Source organism: Erigeron canadensis, unplaced genomic scaffold, assembly GCF_010389155.1.
Source record: "Erigeron canadensis isolate Cc75 unplaced genomic scaffold, C_canadensis_v1 Conyza_canadensis_unscaffolded:10, whole genome shotgun sequence".
Taxonomy (NCBI): Eukaryota; Viridiplantae; Streptophyta; class Magnoliopsida; order Asterales; family Asteraceae; genus Erigeron; species Erigeron canadensis.
In genome coordinates, this window is record NW_025215493.1 from 13,376 (window position 1) to 24,508 (window position 11,133).

General features: G+C 33.2%; 1 long non-coding RNA gene across 1 annotated transcript; it reads right to left on the bottom strand.

Moving 5' to 3' along the window:
• Positions 1–4,081: 4,081 nt before the first annotated feature.
• On the bottom strand, positions 4,082–6,158 carry LOC122584189. The gene is made up of 3 exons (XR_006321481.1): positions 6,010–6,158; positions 5,851–5,936; positions 4,082–4,106 (listed from the first exon to the last, which is right to left on the bottom strand). It is a non-coding gene; the product is annotated as an uncharacterized LOC122584189 (long non-coding RNA).
• Positions 6,159–11,133: the final 4,975 nt, after the last annotated feature.

Here is an 11,133-nt window from a genome sequence, read left to right on the forward strand (position 1 = left end):
GGGCCCGCAGGGCGTCTGGGAGTTTGAGGAAGCAGTGCTCAAAGATTACATCGCACTCACTTTCGCTATCCAAGTAGACCCTTCTCACTTCGATGTTGAACACCGTGGTTTGAATAATGAGAGGATTGTAGGATGGTTTATCCTTTCCCAGGGGAGGGAAGTAAATACCTTCTGTCTCGATCCGACGCGGATCTAAGGGACTGGTGGTTCCCTGGCTGATCGCCAGGGCTGCCCTCCTGTCCTTCAGGGGTCTGCCTTTGTTCTTCTTCACCATTTCCTGCGGTAGGAGTGCATAAAGATATTTGTGTGGGTTCTAGATTCCGGTTCGGGTCCCACGGATGGCGCTAAATGTTTGTACACCAAACCGAGGTTAGGTTAAGAAGGGGAATGATGGGTGTTTTTGGTTGTTTGTTGGCGATACCCCAAAAGTAGAGTGAATCTCTTTACGTCAATTGTATGTGTAGTTGCGTTCTTTTGGTCCGATTATATTATGCATATCCATGATGCCTTCGTGAGGTCTCTTTTTATAGGGACGATCCTAGCTTGGAAAATAAGCCAAGATTTAGGGTTTTTCTAGAAGAATAACTTCCATAATTGCTTTCCCTCTTAATAAGAACAAATCCCGATTTTGTAGGGAAGCAATTCTTATCTTCTTTTATCTTCTATACGACCTTTGTTACGTACAACCTTCGTGACGCGCTTCGTTCCTTAGGCAGGGTATGTCATCAGTACCCTCAGTGATTTGATGTCCGTGTAAGCCTTCTTTCTGGAGAGACCATTTGTTGTTGGTGTTGTTGTTCTTTTTAGAGAAAGTTGGTAAGCCAGTAACAAATCGTCCAATGAAGTAATTCTTATCGGTGGGGGAGCTAGCGCGGACATTATATTCCTATTATTATTATTATTATTATTATTATTATTATTATTTATTATTATTATTATTATTATTATTATTATTATTATCAAGTATTATCAATGAGTGGTTACATAAACAAATGAAGCGAAGCAAGCTAAAGTCTCATAATAATAATAATAAACAAAAATTGGGGACGGATGGATAGATAAAATAAATTGTAAATGGAAGAAAGTGAAGCCTGGGTTCGATAACATTAGTAGTAGTAGTAATTATACGAGTTTGATGTGATTCTTAATCAGCAGCAGCAGCTGTATATTATGTATGACTGACTGAATTGTCACATTCAATTCTCAAATTTCATATATATATATATATATATATATCCTTGGCTAAGGATTTTGGTAAGATTTAGTTGAATGTTAAGGATGTCTAAAGATATCCTTAACCAAACTATTGGAGATGGTCCTAATTCGTGACAAACAGATCGATAAAAAATTTTTTTTTACGACAATATATATATATATATCTTTATATCTATAATCTATAATATAACTAAAAGAGGGGGTTGGGGGTACACTTGGAACACATAATCCCCCTTATTGAGCCTATACTCTCCTCTCATTAATCCTCTATTTTTTTATAATTTATATTATGTATGACCGGCCCCTTTTATTATTTTTAATTTTTTTTATTTTTATCTATATCTATAAATACAAAAAGCAGCATGGTTGGATAAGTGGTAAACACCCTTGCCTCTCCTTGCCTCTGGAGACAGAGGTTATGGGTTCGATCCTCATCCTATGCAAAGGTTGGAGGGCCTTTTCTACCATTTAGGTAGAAACTGAAAGCAGCCTCTCTACTTAGGTAGAGGTAAGGTCTGCCTACATCTTAACCTCCCCCATACGCCGTCGAGGTATTGGGGCTCAAAACCCGCGGAAGGCGGCACTGAGCAGTTAGTTACTTACTTACTTACTTATCTATAAATACATATAAAACCCAAAATCCCCAAAAAACTACTGGCGCGGGATACATTACATAACAGTGACGGAACTTGAACATACTTGTTAGGGGGGCGGGAAAAAAAAGGCACACTATATAATTCCGAAAGACACTAATGGGCATAAAAATAAATCAAAAGCTCTTATACAACTTAACGACCATGAAGTTTTTAATATCTGTTTATAGAATTAAAACCAAAATTCTAGACAATTCCTTTGATAACATGAAGTTATTAGTAAGATTATCGACACACAAATAAACTTTCTCTTTAAAAAACTACTAATGGTATTACATAATTTTTGTTTATAAAAGATAGTTTATCTACATACATTAGTTATTTTAAAATCTTTATATGATTTTAAAAGATGTATATATATAACTTAAATACTAATTCTTCATGTGAAAATAATACTTTTATGAACTATAATCAAGATAAACAATAGAAAATAAAATAAAATTATAAATGAAATATAAAAGATATGATATTATGCTCATAATATGCATGAAGCTTTTTCTTATTGTTTTTAACTCACACTCATTAATTAGATACTAAAAACATTTAAACTAAATATAGATAGATAAAACATAAAATAGATAAATCCTTTCCTATGTGTAGCAAGTCAACATACTTTATTTTTGGTAAGCAATGTGAACCTTTATCATTGGCTGAACTACTTATCATCGGCTGAACTATCGTATTTATATAATTTTTAAGATGAATTCGATAAACTCTATGGCAACACTAAACAATTTTGAGGCGGCTAACACCCCCCTTTGTCCCTTAATAGTTCCGTCCGTGTTACATAACATGTACACATGTGGCATGTAACACCCCAACTAAGGCGGAACAATGAGATGTACAGAAAGTCGAGTATTCAAAACAAAGGATTATAAATAACATTCACCATAGTTTTATTTGATAAAAGAATTTACAAATGTACAAGCATGTGAACCAATTTCCAAGTACAAATGCGTCCACCGTACTTGAATACTAAGTTCACGAAACAAATAACAAGCATATGAAGTAGTATACTACAATGATCAAGGCGGATTCCATTGCCTATCACAAGGTTTGATCTTTGACTCCAAAGGGCAATGCAAATAATCATGAAGCATACAAATCCTCAATGCTTAAGCTTATTTCCTGAAAAGCATGAAGAAAAAGTGTCAACTACGAAAACGTAGTTGGTGAGTGCATAGGTTTTTATATAAATCTTGGTACATCACCGTTTTAATACTTAGAAAAACTGATTTCTATTACATTTCGAAATATCCAAACCATATGATCGACAAAACTTTCATATCATGTTATCAAGTTTCCAAATACCATAATGTCATATCAAGACTTGGAGAATCTTTAGTAAAATTTCAGGTTCTCATTTGTCAAATCATCATGAGAGAAAAAGTATATAAATCGATTAATCGTATATCATACCAAAATCATTCGGTTACCAAAATCATTTCAACATCACCAATTTCAACGTCTTTCAAGATATCATATGAGGGACGATACCCAATCCGTATGTCCAAACAATTTCCAATTATCAACAATATTAATATCAATTTCACTTAGCCATAAGGGCATAATTCAATATCAAATTTCATTTAGCCATAAAGGCATAATTTACATAATTTTGATGAGTAAATGCTTGAGCCACTACTACTACCATTTTATTCAAGTCCGATTACAATCCAATAATTCAATTCATAGCACAAGCTGTCAATCAAGTGCCGTAATAATAATAACAATGATGATAATGGGTTGTGCCATGGAGACGCCCGATTATCTTAAGGTAGTTAGAACACCCGGGGCCAGACTGGAAGTGGATGTTGTCACGAAGGCAACCAACCTTCCAACGGTACGCTTTGGGTGGGCGGACGAAACCTAGTTGCGCAACTAACTAACTACAGGCCTCCACTTTCGGAGTAAATAGTAGTGTACCGAACACCGCGGTTTGACAGAACTCAAGCTCATCACATAAATCCTTTACTATCATTTCATACTCATATATCAAGAATCATTTCATATAACAAACTCTCTTTCAAGAAACATTGCATATATAGAAAGTAGTTTCATTTATCATGCTTTTCACCCCGAAAGTAAAACACATAAAAGAGTTTGAAAGGGGGCTATGACTCACCTTGATATGCCGCATATTATACTCATCTATCCAAAATGGGTACTTCCCATCTATAGCTTCCTTGACCATATAACCATTATGTTCCTCCATCATTTTTGAAGCCAAGACTATCCCTACGATAGGACTAATATACGTAAGTTCCTATCTTAAGCCATCGCTTAGAAATGCCGCTTTCATTATGTTGCTATCAATTGTGGAATCCAAGTATATTGCTAACATTCACATTGTTTTGGTTGTAACGATTGATGGTGAAAAAGGTTACTTTAATTACATGCGTAGTTATAAGTTGTTAGATTTTTGGTAACTTGGCTTCATTTGTGGTTTCACTTGGCATCTTAGGTTATCATGTAGAAATATCATATTAAGCTATGTTATCATTTGTTGTGTAACCGATTTTAGCGCGAATTAGCATTTGTGATATCAGTATATAACTTGGTTAACATAATTACTTATTCCTATCTCACTTAATTATCTTTGTTTTATTTTTATTACACTTATCTCATGAAATTTGTTTAAGTGTTATGGGCATTATCAATTGGGCCTTAAGTGTCATGGGCTTTTAATGTTTTGGGCTTACATTAGTTATTGGGCTTTACCTTATTTGGGTTAGGTGCATAATGGGTCATAGTGGTTATTGGGCTATAAGGTTTATTGGGTCAAGTGGGCCTACTGATTTGTGTTCCTTATGGGTTCATTATTTGGGCCGGGTTAGCCCATTATGGTTCTTAGTTCATTACCTAGTCCATTATGCCATTTATAAGATTACTTACAAATTTTCTGTTTTATACTTTATTTTTATGAAATGATAGCTACTATTTTGGGGTCAAGACGAATTATTTGGACCTTCATGATTTTTACACAGTGACTTACATGTATCTAGTATTTTTGTGAATTTTTGGTGAATTTTTAGATGATGTTTGGTGTCCGTAAAAATTATCCAAACACAAACTGTCCCGAATGGGCACTGCTTGCGACATCAGATGTTTTATAAAAGTTCTTGATGTTCTGATTGTTAGAAAAATCCCATAATTTTATTTTAAGTTCACAACACATTGAAATTACTTTCCACAAAGTATGACCTCCTGGAACTTTATGGATTAGGAGATATAAATTGTTAAAGTTTATAAAATATTCATGCAAAATTACAGTTTTGACCAGTTTCAGTAGAAAAATCATATCTTTCGTTTGGTTTAGTATTTTTGAGTAATTCCAGTTGGAGGTTAATATTAACTCATTTTTCTACAACTTTTATTTTGATAGTCTTTCTTGAAAATGCCCTCACGTGCCCAGTTTTCCCGTTCAAAGACAGAAGATGGATTCTGTCAGCTTACTTTGTTTGCCCAATGCATGCCTTTACTTTATGGCTTCACCCAATACTTATTTTGGCAAACCCAATACATTTTGTTCATCCTATTTCATCTCTTAATCTTTCATTAGTGTTTTCCCCAGATTTTATTCCATATTTTGTGGACAAATCATGTGATGAAAGTGATGAATTTATATTTGTGTTCTTGTGATTTCGGTTGGTGATTTTTATGCATAGTTTTGTCTTGAATTCTTATAAAATCCTTATTTCTTGTACTAACTTCATAAATCCCAGATTATTAACATGTATTTTAACATTCATATATACATAAACTCATCAATCAAAAGATCCATCTCAAATCCCAAATCAAAATAGACCTAAACTAATTCAAATCTTATCATGCATACCTAAATCCATTATTATCTCTTGCATTCATAATTATTTCTTCTAGATCAATCTTTTAAATATGCATGCATGTGAAGATCTATGTGTATTTTGTGATAAAATGAATGATAAAGAATGTGATAATCAAAAGAGTTCAAGTTGTCAACCTTTGAAGATGAAAAGAACAAGATTGAGGGTGTTGTTGGGTCTCCATTCCATGGTTGTTCTTGAGGTGTTTCATGGCTGAAAGAAGCTTGAGAAGAAGGGAAAATAAGCTACAAAATGAAGGAAAATATGAAGAACAAATAAAGGAACATGTTGGGTACCCTTTGATGGTCAAGAATCAAAAGAAAAGAAGAAGATTGGAGATGTTTTCCTCCTGTTTTTACTGCTGTCCGATCAGCCTCTTTGGGGGCTGATTTCGTGATCTTGTTGCTTCCAAATCAACTCCATGCTTACACCATACATGACTCTAGTTGTTAGATGATCAAAGGAACTTATTATTACATTAGATTAGTTAGATTCAAGCTCCATTTTGCCTTGGTGAAACCGAAAATGAAGAAGAAAGAGTGCAGAATTTTTGAGAGAGTTGGAGAGAGTGTAGTTACATGTGTATGTGTTGGTTTGAGAGAAAACTCAGAAAATGAGAGGGGGAGGGGGCATACCCACGTGATGGAGGAGGAGAAAAGGAGTTGGGGGAGTGCTAATTGGTCTAGTTGAGTGGTGGCTTGAAGTCCATTGGCTAGGCAAGGTATGTGTTGTGTGAATTTGAATTTTTAGGGTGTATATGGTTGTATTTTGGTCTAGATTCATGTATGAATACATGTGTATGTATAAATATATATGTGTGTAGTGTAACTATTTAAATTAGTTAGTTGTTTAAAGTGTAAGTATTATTTAGTATAGGTTCATGTATGAGGGTTTATTTACTAGTTATTTTGTAGTTTAGGACATGATTGTATGCATATATGTGTATATATAATTTTTGTGTTACAACTTGTTATTTAGTTCTTGGTTTATAAACTTGTATTTATTTTACACTTATATAGATATACTTATTATTGTTCAAGCACTTTTATGTACCTCATAGTTTTATAAATATACTTTTAAGATGGTCATTATATTTTATGTTCAAATGTACTTTAATTAACTTGGTGTTTGAATTGTTGGATATTCATAAGAAATTTTTGGTTGTTATCTCATCTTGTGAGTCTTGCATAGTTATTTTTATGATTTACTCCTTGAGATTAAAATTTTGGTTCGTTAACATTTCATGAAGTTCAATTAGAACTAATTATACTATGAGATTTTCTTGGATGCCTATAATTTTTGTTTATGGCATTTTCTAAGGCAACTCGTCATCTATGGTATTTCATCGAACTAGAGGGCAAATATCACTATGCCTTCAATATCTAGAAGGTTAATTCTCTTAATAAACCTTTAAGGATAGATACCTAGATAAATATAAGTAAGTTGTCCTAGTCGGAAATTGAGGGTTGTTACATGGCACAAATTATATAAAATGAAAATTTCATGGAAAAAGTTAAAAAATGAAAAGTTATGTGATAAAAAGTAAAGAAAATGAAATTTTGGTGGTTGAATTTGAAAAATTTAAAGTTATGTGGTAACAATTTAAGAATATGAAACTTTGTTGAAAAAGGAAAAAAAAATTCAAAGTTATGTGGTGAAAGGTAAGGAAAACAAAACTTTCGTGACGAAAGTTACAAAATTTAAAGTTATGTGACAAAAACTTAAAGTTATATGATAAAAAGTAAAGAAAATGAAACGTTGGTGACTTAACTTGAAACTTAAAGCTATGTGGTAAAAATTTAAGAAAATGAAACTTCGTTGACAAAAGTTAAAAATCCAAAAGTTATGTGGTAAAAAGTAAAAAAGATGAAACATTCGTGTCGAAAGTTAGAAAAGAAAAGGTATAAAGAGTTGAAAGTTATGTGGCGCAAACTCAAAGTTATGTGCGAAAACAAAATAAAATGAAGCTTTCGTGACAAAAGTTAAAAAGCCGAAAGTTATGTGGTAGAAATTGTTGACAAAAGTTATAAAAAAAACAAAAATTATGTGGTAAAAAGTAAGAGAATGAAACTTTCGTGGCAAAAGTTAAAAAATAGAAATATAAAAAGTAAATAAAACAAAAGTTTCATGCGAAAAGTAGAAGAAATGAAAGTGATGGGGCAAAAAGTAAAAGGGCGAAAACTTCAGTATATTCATGTGATAAAAAGTAAAGAGAATGAAATTTTCGTGATAAAAGATAGAAAAACGAAAGTTTAAAAAGTAATAAAACAAAAATCTCGTGCCAAAATAAAAGGTTAAATGCTTCTGTGTAAAAAAGTAAAGAGAAGAAAATTTTGGTGGCAAAAGTTAGAAAAACAAAAGTTTACAAACTAAATAAAATAAAACTTTCGTGCCAAAAGTAAAAGAAATTAAAGTTATGTGACAAAAAGTAAAAGGTTAAAAGTTTATGTGATAAAAAGTAAAGAGAATGAAACTTTCGTGACAAAAGTTAGAAAATCGAAAGTTTAAAACTTAAATGAAACGTGATTTTTTGGTAAAACCACAAGGACGATTTGTGAAATTATCTATTATATATATAATACTTATATCATTCTTATGAGAATGTGTTATCTATATTACGTGTTGTAATTATTGTGATGGATGGAGATTCCCTAAAGTTACTAATAACTTTAGGGGTAAAGTTGTTAATCTCAATCCTTGAATTAAAATCAAGGGTCAAGATTCAAATGATCTTTGAATCTTGACCTTTGATTTCAATCCAAATGTCAAGATCCTTTCAACTTTACCCATAAAGCTATTTATAACTTTAGGGATCTCCATCCTTGTTGTGATATATAGCTTTTTAAGTTTGTTATATTTCATAAATTGATATTAAGCGTTTCTTCTATAATCTCTCAAAATATATTGACCTATCTTATTTTAGGAATTTTAACACCTTTTTATTCTTAAAATACCCTTATTTTTAATCCTAATTCTCTCATACACATAATCTATACTTTTATACTATTAATAAATAAAACAACTCTCTCTTTAAAAGTTATATAGGAATTATCTAAAATATCATTAATGATTAAATCACAATGTTAGTCATTTATCCAAAATATCTTCGTTAACCTTTTACATCAATTATCTAAACTACCCGACGCCGCCTCCACCACCACTAGTCGCCATCACCATCACACTGTGTTAGAGCACATAAAGTGCACAATCTGTTGTCCGATGCAATAATTCTAAAAGGCTGAGAAATTCGTACAATTATGCTTACGAAGTTTAAGTTCGTAAGAACTATTAAGTTAGTAAGGCCCAGCCCGTTTGTACGAATTTGACAGCCCAGTTCGTTTGTACAGCCTATAAATATAAGTCTTAGGTCACGAATTTAGGTTGATGATTTAGTTGCAACATAAAGTCATTCACTAGGTTCTCGAGGTAGAGATCTATACCTCGATAGCTACAGATCGCTCTCGAGATCGTCTATGATTATGTCGTGAGTGCGGAATCCTCACGAGATAACTAGTTTGATTAGTAAAATGGTATATCGCTAATTATCTAGTGATAATTAGCGATATACCATTTTACTAATCAAACTAGTTATCTCGTGAGGATTCCGCACTCACGACATAATCATAGATGATCTCGAGAGCGATCTGTAGCTATCGAGGGACTCACAAGTGGTATCAGAGCTTTGGAGGATGATATTTCCTCAAACGAGATCTGAAAATTAGGTTTTTGATGAAAAATTTCGACCAGATCTGCTAAATTCGTTCTAAGTTCATCTCACGAAGATAGGAAACAAATTTAACTTTAAATTCGTTCTAAGTTCATCTCACGAAGATAGGAAACGAATTTAACTTTAAATTCGTTCTAAGTTCATCTTACGAAGATAGGAAACGAATTTAACTTACGAAGTTAGTTGTGCTTACGAACTTAAGTCTTAACTTCGTACAGATGAGGTCTTCACCTTACGAACTTAACCCAAAATAGCCAAAAACACCTCACGAACTTAACCTTTTTCACCTCACGAACTTACACTTACGAACTTAGCATTTGGTTGCAAAGTAACTTTGTTCTTACGAAGTTAGATTGCACTTACGAAGTTAGTTGTTCTCACGAACTTAAACTTCGTTTCATGCAGACTTAGTTCTTACGAAGATAACATCTAAGTTCGTGCTGATGTCATCAAGAAGTTAGTTTAACTGAGAGTTGATGTCATCACGAAGATAGTCGTTCTAGCTGAGACAAGTTCGTATATGGTTCTTATCAGACGACGAAGATGTTCTCAAGATACTTTAGAGGTTCAGTGTGTTTCAACATCAGAAGATCAATTACATGGAAGCACACAACAGGGTAGTTATAAAATAAAATAAAAAAAAAAATTTGGTAATGGTCGAAAAATTTTGGTCCGTTTTCGCGCATATTTGACACGGTTTCGGCACAAAATTTCGACAATCATCAAATTTTTCCTAATTTACGTGATACCAATGTTTCACGTAAAGGTGTTTTTCCGAGAAAATTTGGAGGGAAAATGGTGTACCCTGTTACCGGCGAAGAGTTTGCAGTTGTTATATGCTCTAGGCCATTTGGAACCTCATACAGGATAGGAGATACCTAAGACAGGCTGAAGTTCAAGATTTTTGCAGAGAAATGGGGGGGATAAAACTTTCAGTCCTCGGTATTTCTAAGCAAAAATATGAACTACTCGACATTCATTGAAGATCAAAGGTTATTCTATTCATTCATTCAGTTTAACGGTTGATGGTGATTAAAGTATTATAATGTTCGAGTTTGAAGATCATCATGTTATTATTGGAATATTATTAGAAGTTGATCTTTTTGATATAGCGGTTTGAACTGTTGAAGTGTTGGTGCAATGAAGCTGGTTACTTGTTGTTGAGTATTTGAAGATTGAATCTTATCTATATTCCAAGACATAAAGATGATATTAGGTGACTGAGAGGAGCAGTCACAAAGATAAAGATCTTTGTATATGGCAGCGTATACAACTGAAGAGGATATCTGATTAGAAAGGCTTCGGGTGATTGGTAGAGTTGTGAAGATACAAGACAGAGTCAGACACTGCTAGATGAGACAGGATTCATGATACTACAGTTTGTGATTCAAGCTACAGAGTTTCTTATTTTTGTGAGAGCTGATTGATTTGATGTTGATTGTTGGAAATTCAACTCCGCTATTACATGCCAATTAAGCAAGATGAGCAGAGTCTCCGGCAATAAATCCTAGGTGGAAGATTGCTGATGTTTAATTTGGAGGTGCTACTACTGAGGGGGAGAACTACAGCGAGAAGTGTTGGGATGGTTAGTTTTCATGAAGATATAGAGATTTTGCAGGTTGAAGATCAGATTGCAGTTTCAGAAGATCGAGTCTCAACATTGAAGATCCGATATCTCAAGTTAAGGGGGAGG